This window comes from Papio anubis, chromosome 20 (assembly GCF_008728515.1).
Source record: "Papio anubis isolate 15944 chromosome 20, Panubis1.0, whole genome shotgun sequence".
Lineage (NCBI taxonomy): Eukaryota > Metazoa > Chordata > Mammalia > Primates > Cercopithecidae > Papio > Papio anubis.
The window spans coordinates 5,359,498-5,369,262 of record NC_044995.1 but is presented as its reverse complement, the minus strand read 5'-3'; the positions used below and the strand labels follow the sequence as shown (position 1 = coordinate 5,369,262).

Below are 9,765 nucleotides of genomic sequence, written 5' to 3'. Positions count from 1 at the left end.
CCTCCTTCCCCCTCCTCCTTTCCTCCTCTCCCCTTTCCTCTTCCTCCTCCCTCCTCCTCCTCTTTCCTCTTCCTCCTCCTTCCTTCTCCTCCTCTTTCCTCTCCCTCCTCCTCTTTCCCCCTCCTCCTCCTTCCTCCTCCTTCTCCCCTCTCTCCATAACACACAGACACACAGGCTCTCCCTGTCCCTGTCTGTCCTTTCCTTGGCTGGATCCTCATGTTTCCTCCTCTCTTGGTCTCGCACACTGCTCCTCCTCCCTTGGGCGATGTTCCAGTTCTCCACCTGCTCCCACCCGGCCCCACCTTTTCCTGACTGTCCACTTGTGGCCGTCAGCCTTTCTGGAATCTTCTCCCTTGTCCTCCAGACTGCCCCCCCCCCCCCCCCCAGTCCTCTGCCCTCTCTCCTTCCTGTGCGCTGGGCCCTCCCCCTCATCCCCACCCTGTCATTTCCTCATTGTCTGTACCCGACCCCCACAAGAGGTGCTGATGGAGCCCCAGCCTGACTGCACCTGTCCACAGCACTGGACTGTGTCAGAAGGAGACAAGGGGGCCGGGGACAAGGGGCAGCACTGCGGGCGGGACCTGTGCCCTTGGTCTCCCTCCCTCTTCCGCCTCCTTCACCTCCAGTTTCTGTCCCTTGGATTTGCCTCTCCCCTTCCTCTCCCTGCGCCTTCAGTGAGTTCCACCTGGCTTCCCCTCGACACACTCCTGGTGGCTTCTCTTTGGCGCTTCTCCGCTTCTCTCTCTCTCTCTCTCCCACCTGTCTCTCGCTGTCTTTGTCTCTCTTGCTCTGTCCCTCTCGCTCTCTCTTGCCATCATTTTGTCTCTGTCTCTCTCTAGCCATCTCTCTCTGTCTCTGTCTCATTGTCTCTCTCTCTCTGGCTGTCTCTTTCTCTCGCTCTTTCTCGCTGTTTCTCTCGATGTCTCTGTCTCTCTCTCCCTCCGTCTCTGACACACACTCTCTCTTTCTCCCATCCTCCCCTCCATGGGGCTCTCCTGTTTCCTTTCCATCCTCACCTTCACTCGCTCTTTCCTGACCTTCTTGGTATTTTGTTCTCCTCGCTCTTTCCTCTCCGTTTTCTCCCTCACCCCACAAGCTCTCTCCCCTCACCTCCAGCCCCCCAAGTCCTTCCCAGCTCCGCCTCTCCATGCCCGCTACTTCCTTTCCAGTTTCTCTGTCAGTCACTGTCCTTGACCCTTCCCTCTCCTCCTCTCTGCTCCCACCAGCTCCTCTGTTCTGATGCCTGGCGCCGACAGCCTTCTCCCCGCCGTCCCCTCTCCTCCTGGTCCCTGTCCCCCTCCCGCGTCCCCGTCTTCTTGATGACTCCAACAGCTGCAGCTGCAGAGGCCCTGAGGTCCCTCGGATGAGACGGGGCAGGGAGGGCTCCTCCGAGCGCTGGGATATTTTTATCCTGCCTTAGACGGGACGATTGGTCCTGCAATCTGTTTCACCCTTTAGGAAACTCGTTTCATGTCCTGCCAGGTCCTGGGACCATCAGCTCGCGTGTCTCCACAGCTGCACATTCCCGTCCATCTGCAGCTCATTATCTGGGTCACGGGGACGTCACCGCATGACTTGGAAGGACACGCCATCACGTGGGAGGTCACAAAGTGGACGGCAGGAAACCCAGCCTTCCCTCGTCTGCCTTCCTCCTCACCTCTCTCTCTCTCTCTCAGTATTCTGTTCTTGTTAATATCAGTGTATCAATGAGCCTGGTTATTATTATTATTATTAACATAGTGAGCACAGGCGTTTCATAGTCTGCATCTGATTTTCCAGCAGCGAAGCCTCTGGCATCCGCCCTGCCCCGCCGTCCCGCTGGCTCTTGCTCATTGTCTCTCCCTTCCCTGCTTGCCTGGTCGCTTGAGCCCCTGCTCTGCATGTTGGATTTGAAAAGGATGTCAGGGGCCGGGCTCAGTGGCTCAAGCCTGTAATCCCAGCACTTTGGGAGGCCGAGACGGGCGGATCACGAGGTCAGGAGATCGAGACCATCCTGGCTAACACGGTGAAACCCCGTCTCTACTAAAAAATACAAAAAAAAACTAGCCGGGCGAGGTGGCGGCGCCTGTAATCCCAGCCACTTGGGAGGCTGAGGCAGAAGAATGGTGTGAACCCAGGAGGCGGAGCTTGCAGTGAGCTGAGATCTGGCCACTGCACTCCAGCCTGGGTGACAGAGCGAGACTCCGTCTCAAAAAAATAAATAAATAAAAAATGAAAAGGATATCAGGGACTAGGCAGAGGGCATGTGCCTCTGAGCCCAGGCTACACCTTGGCACAGTGGCAGGTCCACTCACCTCGGGTAGCCCAGGTGAGGGCCCTGGGTCCCCCTGTCACCCAGGCTGTCCACATGGAATTCCAAATGTCTCTAAGAGACACCTGGGAGAAAGGACGTGAGGCTGCCGCTTCACCGGGATGAGTTCCCACATCCCTCCGCATTGACCCACAGCTTCCTTACAGTCTTGTCTGTAGTTTGATGCTTTTAAGGGACAGGCTAAACGCCTGTAATCCCAGCACTTTGGGAGGCCGAGGCGGGCAGATCATGAGGTCAGGAGTTCGAGACCAGCCTAGCCAAAATGGTGAAACCCTGTCTCTACTACAAAATATAAAAATTAGCAGGTGTGGTGGCGGGCGCCTGTAATCCCAGCTACTTGAGAAGCTGAGGCAGGAGAATCGCTTAAACCCAGGAGGCGGAGTTTGCAGTCAGCCGAGATCGCACCACTGCACTCTAGCCTGGGCGACAGAGCAAGACTCCGTCTCAGGAAAAAAAAAAAAAAAAAATTGTTAAGAATATTTTATCCAGGTTCCTACTTGTTTTCAGTTATGGGGTTGGGGGTGGGGCGGGGGAGGGCGATGACCTGACGCAGTGTTACTGGATGAGGAGTCCGGTCTTGCTTTGCTTTCTGTGACTTTTCTGTCTGGTCACTGGTTCTCCCGCCCTCCTACGCGCACCCCCCTACTCTGACACTTTTGCTTCTCTCATTCTCCAGTTCCCTTCCAATCCTCTTTCCCTTCTCTTTACTCCCCTCCCCCAGCTCAGCACTTCGGGTTTCCTGCTTCTTTCCGTTCGTTCGCCCTTCCTCCCGGGCAGCTGTCTCTGTCCCATTCTGTTTCCTGCTCTCCCGCCCCCCAGCTCCTTCCCTTCCTTTCTCCTGGGCCTTTCTCTGCTGCACCTTCCACAGCTGCTCCATTCCTCCCCATCCTCGTCTAGTCCCATTCGTCGTCCTTTCTCTCCCTGGGTCACAGAGATGGCCCTGGGGTGGCCGCACCCTGTTGAGGCAGGGAACGTTTCTGTGAGGCTGGGGAACGTTTCTGCTGCATGGCCAAGTTCCCAGGCCCTCTCCCTGCCTTGCAAAGGCTCCTAACCTGCTTCACGTCCCTGCTTCCTGCCCTGGTCTCTGGGCTGACGCCGTCTTAGGGGCGCCCCCTCCTCAGCTGGAGGGGCAGGGTCCTCTGTCCCCTACCACTTCCAATTTTCTCTCCCTTCTTTCTCTCCATATTGCTCTTCCACACTCCCACACCTCTTCTTTCCTTTCTGCTTTTTTCTCACTCGCTCACCCAGGCTGGGGTGCAGTAGTGCAGCCTCCACCTCCCAGGCTCCAGTGATCCTCCTGCCTCAGCCTCTCAAAGTGCTGGGACCACAGGTGCAAGGCACCATGCCCGGCCTGTTCTTTTCTCTCTGCCCTTTTTTGTATTCTTTTTTCCTTTCTCCCTTCCTTCTTCCCTAATGTCTCTCTCCTTCCCTTCTTCCCTTCCCTCCTCTCTCCAGCCCTCTCCTACCCTCCTTTTCTCTTTTCCCCTCTCTCCAGCCCTCTCCTACCCTCCTTTCCTCTCTCCTGCTCCGCACCACTCCATCCCCTCAGTCCAGTCCGCTGTCTCTGCCCCCTCTCTGTTCTGTTTTCTCTCCCACCCTCATTCCCTCTCCCATTTCTTCTCTTTTCCCCTCTTCCTGTTCTCTTTTTCTCACTGTCCTCTCTGCTGCCACCCTCCTTTTTCTCACTCCGCTGTCCCCTCTTCCCCACTCTTCTCTCTCCTCTCTTCCTTCTAGCAGATTCTCTGGCGTTTCCTCTCCTCTCCCTCTGTGCTCCTCCCTCCTCCTCTCTCCATCCCCTTTCTCTCCTCCCTGCCACTCTCCTCTCTCTGCGGCCTTTTCTATCTCATGGTCTCCTCCTAGCTCTTTTCCTTCCCCGTTCCTGGCTCTCTCCTTTCTCTCTTTCCTCTTCTCTGGCTGGAGCTCCCCACTCCTTCATCCCTCCCTCTCCCTGGGCAGTCGGCCCCCACTCCCTCACCCCCTTCTCCTAGGCTGCTCCCTCCTTCACCTGTTTCTCTGCCTCTCTCTTCTCCCAGCTCACCAGCCATGACACCCACCCTCTACCTCTCTTCCTTCCTGTCCCTTTTCTCACTCCATCTTTCTTTCCCCTGTTTCTTCCTCTCTTTCCACTTCTGACCCCTCACTCTGTTTCCTTCTTTCTCTCTCCTCCTCTCTCCCCTCCCGCTCTGGCCATCCTTTCTTTCCTTTTTTTTTTTTTTTTTTGAGACGGAGTCTTGCTTTGTCACCCAGGCTAGAGGAGGGCAGAGGGCAATGCAAGCTCCACCTCCCGGGTTCACACCATTCTCCTGCCTCAGCCTCCCGAGTAGCTGAGACTACAGGCGCACGCCACCACATCTGGCTTTTTTTTTTTTTTTTTTTGTATTTTTAGTAGAGACGGGGTTTCACCATGTCAGCCAGGATGGTCTCGGTCTCCTTACCTCATGATCCACCCACCTCAGCCTCTCAAAGTGCTGGGATTACAGGCGTGAGCCACCGTGCCCGGCTCTTTCCTCCTGCTTTTTCCTGCACTCTGTTCTCCCTCCTTTCCTCCTCCTTTGTCCTGTTTCATTTCCACCTCTTTTCTCTCCTCTCTTCTTTGAATCTGCCTCTTCCTCTTCTCACTTTCCTCTTCCTTCCCTGTCTCTCCCCCTTGGGTCTCTCTTCCTTCCCTCTCTCTGTTTTCTCTGTCTCTGCCCTGTCCTTTCCTTTCCCTCCTCTCCGGACCAGTCTCCTCTCCTGGCTCTCTCTCCCTCTCTCTCCTCCGAGCTCTCACTCAAACTGGCCTCCCTCCCGGGAGCCCTATCTCCTCCGTCTCCGGCTGGCCCCTGCATCCCTGCCTGGTGGGCCTTTGCCTCCCTCTCCCATTCCTGCCTTGCCTGCTCCCAGGTTTCCAGGTCCTGACCAGGAGGCAGGAGCCCACACCGATGCCCAAACAGGCTAGCCCTGAGCAGGGCCCCCAGGCCTGAGGCCCAGGAGTGGACCACCTTTCTGACACCCATTCTCTCTTTCTTTTCTATCTGGAACTCTGGACGCTGGCTGGAGGAATCGGGCTTGCCCTAGGCCCAGGAAGACGGAAACAAAGAGGCTCACAGACAGGAAGCAACTTACCTAAAGACACACAGCACGTAAGGAGCAGGGCCAGGACTGGGTGGGGCCGCTGGGGTTAACCAGGAATGGGCTCCTGAATCTGCTGATCCCTGGCCTCCTATCTGAGCTCAGTGAGCAGATGACGCATTTCTGCTCCATTCCACTCCTTCCCCAACGCTTCCTCTGACAACGTGAAGCACCTCAGCACTGGTGGGACCTCACCTGAATTCCATTTCAGAGATGAGAAAATCGGTGCCCGGTGTTTCTGAAGACCAGCAACTGCTAGGACAGACTTCAAGGGAACCCGACCTTGCCTGAAGGACCAACAGCGCCCCCTGCAGGACACTTCCCTCCATGGAGAGAAGCCACAGGGGCCGGCCTGAGGCATTCTGAGCGCGTGGAATCCTCTACCACCACCTCCTGGCAAAGAATGGAGCTGCAACCCAGTTGTATGAGACACCGAGAATGATCCCAACAAAAAGGAACAGTGACCTGAATGCCTGGGGGAGGAACAGGGGATACTGGGTGGAAGGAGGGTACAGGGAGAAGTTGTAACATTTTGTAAAAAAGAACATTTTTACTCCTAATCAATATATAAACATCATGCTCAGCAAACTTCTTGGCATGAAACTTCTGAACTTCACTTTTTTTTTTTTGATGGAGTCTAGCTTTGTTGCACAGGCTGGAGGGCGGTGGCATGATCTCGGCTCACTGCAAGCTCTGCCTCCTGGGTTCCCGCCATTCTCCTGCCTCAGCCTCCTGAGTAACTGGGACTACAGGTGCCCGCCACCACGCCCGGCTAATTTTTTCTATTTTTTAGTAGAGACGGGGTTTCACCGTGTTAGCCAGGATGGTCTAGATCTCCTGACCTCATGATCCGCCCACCTCGGCCTCCCAAAGTGCTGGGATTACAGGCGTGAGCCACCGCGCCTGGTACTTCACACATTTTCAAGTCATTCTACGGGTGGGTGGATTGGCTCCCATGGAAATGCAACTGGGACTGCACATGGGAAACAAAGGAAAATGGAATTTGGTTCACACAAACCTGTTTGGGAGATTGCATTACCAGGAAATGGGCCAAACTGAGTTTGTTTCCTTTGTAACAACATTGTTGTGCCTTGCTGACTGGAAGGTGAGTACAAGCAAAGGAGGATGGACTGACAGCTGAAGAGGCACCAGTAATTAGCCCCTGATCCTTACCAGGGAGTCTCTCTGAGGGGTTAAAGAAGCCTACAGAGGCCAGGGGTAGTGGCTCACACCTGTAATCCCAGCACTTTAGGAGAGCGAGGCAGGTGGATCGCTTCAGGTCAGGAGTTCAAGACCAGCCGGGCCAACACGGCGAAACCCTGTCTCTACTAAAAATACAAAAATTAGCTGGGTGTGGTGGCACGCAGCTGTAATCCCAGTTACTCAGGAGGCTGAGGTAAGAGAATTGCTTGAACCTGGGAGGTGGAGGTTGCAGTGAGCAAAAATGGAGCCACTGCACTCCAGCCTGGGTGACAAGTGAAACTCCATCCCACAAACACACCCCCCCCCCCCCCCCCCCCAAAAAAAAAAAGGAGCCATAGTTTCCAGTAGACAATTTGGGGTTAGTAAAGAATTTTGCAACATACCAAATGCAGTCTTGTATATTTTAGGATTGCTTGCCATGCAACAATATACTGGGAGCGCCTAAATGCCCACATGAAACCCTAGGCTGGGAAGAGGGAAGCTTCCTCAATGCCAGGGAGCTGATAACATTTTGTGGTGGCAGGAAATGGGAGGCAGCAACCCTCCTGGAGCATTTACCTTGCCAGGTGCTCTCACATCTTAGACCAGAAGTCACAAGGCTACGGTGAGGGTCCAGGAGGCAGAGAATGAGGGTTGAGTTAGGGTCAGGACAGTGGAGACAGAGAGGAGGAGACACAGAATGATGGGCTGGGACTTTATCCTGGGACAGGTGACGGGCCACGGGGAGGGTTGTGAGCAGGGGAGTAGTGAGGTCAGCTCTAGTGTCAGGAAGCCCTCCATTAGGGAGATGGACTGAGGGGGGATGCTGGGGGCTGGGAGGCCAAAGAGGCGGCTGGGCTGATGGCCCAGTGGCAGAGGACAAGGCTTGAGCTGGGGCCAAGGCCATGGAGACAGAAGTGAAGGGATGAGGCCAGGAAGAACTTTAGGTGCATGGGAGTGGAATGGTTCATGGAAGGGGCAGGTGGTGGCACCACGAACAGTGATCTCTGGAGTAGCAATTGACCGGGGTAGGTGGCCGGAGGTAATATAAAGGGAAGGAAACAGAGGTGGAAGATGGAAGGAATGGAATGGAAGGATCAAAGGAGGAAACAGGGGTGGACAATGGAAGTGCAAGGGGCATGCACCACCATCAGGGCCACCACATATCCCCGTCCCCCAGCTTAGCCCCACCGGCCATGGCTCCACACACATATGGCCCCCTGTCCCCAGCAAGGCCCCACCGCCACTGCTTCCACACACACACACACATCCCTGTCCCCCAGCAAGGCGGGGCCCCACCGGGCCATGGCTTCCACACACACACACACATCCCTGCCCCTCAGCAGCGGCTCCACTGGCCATGCTTCCACACACACACACACACACACATCCTGTCCCCCAGCAAGGCGGGGCCCCACCGGGCCATGGCTTCCACACACACACGTCCCTGTCCCCCAGAAAGGCGGGGCCCCACCGGGCCATGGCTTCACACACACACACACATCCCTGTCCCCCAGCAAGGCGGGGCCCCACCGGGCCATGGCTTCCACACACACACGTGTGCAGAATGATGCAGCAGAACAGGGGGATTCCTGCAGTGCTGCTTAGAACAACTCAAATCCAGCAGCGAGGGACCAACACGACACGCTCTTACACCAGAGATGGAATAAGATGGTACCTTATACCAGAGATGGAAACTGCCCCAGCTATGTCAAAAGGAGGTGGGGGAAAAGAGCAACACTTGCAAAACTGTCTAAATGTGCATCTGTTTGTTTCTGCGGAGAGTATCTGCGGAATACCAGGGGACAGAAAACCCAGGCTGTCTCCAGGGAGGGGTGGGTGCCTGAGCCCGGAGTGAGCATACAGTTCCTCGGCGTGGATCCCACTGCATCTTTTGTCTGTTCTGGAGACAGGTTCTCCCTCTGGCACCCCGCCGGGAGTGCCATAGCTCAATCGCAGTTCAGCGAAGCATCGAACTCCTGGGCTCAAGCGATCCTCCTGTCTCCACCTCCCAAACAGCTGGGACTACAGGCACGAGTCACCATGCCCGGCCAACCTACTCTATCTTTTGAGTTTCATACTTCATCCCTGGATACCCCGGTCAGTAAAATAAAATAGTGAGTGGGCTCCCCAGGGACAGGCAGACCTCAAAGAAAAGTTGAGTAAGAACAGAACCCTAGGGGAGTCTGAAGGAACTCAGGCATTTCCCGGAATACCCCACAGAATAACTCCGCCAGCCTGAAAGCAACTGAGTCTTACAGCGAAAGGATGTAATTAGGCTTATAAAGATCCCAATGCTCAACCCAGGAAAAAGAAGATGGCCCCCCAGGCCGGGGTAGAAGACATCTGCAGATCAGACACAGCGACCAGGACTCTGAGTTGTGAATACTTCCCAAAAAGTATCAGTAGGCCTGGCACAGGGGCTCATGCCTGTAATCCCAGCACTTTGGGAGGCTGAGGCAGTAGATCACCTGAGGTCAGGAGTTCAACACCAGCCTGGCCAACATGGTGAAACCTGTCTCTACTAAAAATACAAAATTAGCCAGGTGTGTTGGCGGGCTGCAATCCCAGCTACTTGGGAGGCTGAGGCAGGAGAATGGCGTGAACCTGGGAGGTGGAAAACACAGTGAGCTGAGATCCGGCCACTGCACTCAGCCTGGGTGACAGAAAACTCCGTCTCAAAAAAAAAAAAAAAGCGGTAGCGGTGGCTCAAGCCTGTAATCCAGCACTTTGGGAGGCCGAGAAGCGGGTGGATCCTGAGGTCGGTGGGGTGTCCTGGCCAACATGGTGAAACCCGTCTCTACTAAAAAGTAATAAAAAAAATAGCGAGGTGAAGCGCCCTGAGTCCCAGCTACTCGGAGGCTGAGGCGGAAGAATGGTGAGACAGGGTGGGAGCTTGCAGTGTGAGCGAGATCGGCGCCACTGCACTCCCAACCTGGAGCGACACAGTGAGACTCGTCTCAAAAAAAAAAAAAAAAAAAAAGCATTAGTAAATACTTCAGGAATCATGTAGGAAGAGTAAAGCAGGATTCACAGGGAATGAAGACAGAAAAAGCATAAGCTATCTCCTGCAGGTGGAGGAAGAAACAGAAATCAGCAATGCTAAGACTATCTTCTTTATTAAAGCTACCAAAAATAGGCTAGGCGCAGTGGCTCACGCC

The 9,765-nt window shown here is 55.0% G+C and overlaps 1 long non-coding RNA gene across 1 annotated transcript; it reads left to right on the top strand.

Moving 5' to 3' along the window:
- The first annotated feature begins 4,629 nt into the window (after nucleotides 1-4,629).
- LOC100999928 lies at nucleotides 4,630-6,025 on the top strand. The gene is made up of 2 exons (XR_163119.4): nucleotides 4,630-5,433; nucleotides 5,634-6,025. It is a non-coding gene; the product is annotated as an uncharacterized LOC100999928 (long non-coding RNA).
- The last annotated feature ends 3,740 nt before the right edge of the window (nucleotides 6,026-9,765 follow it).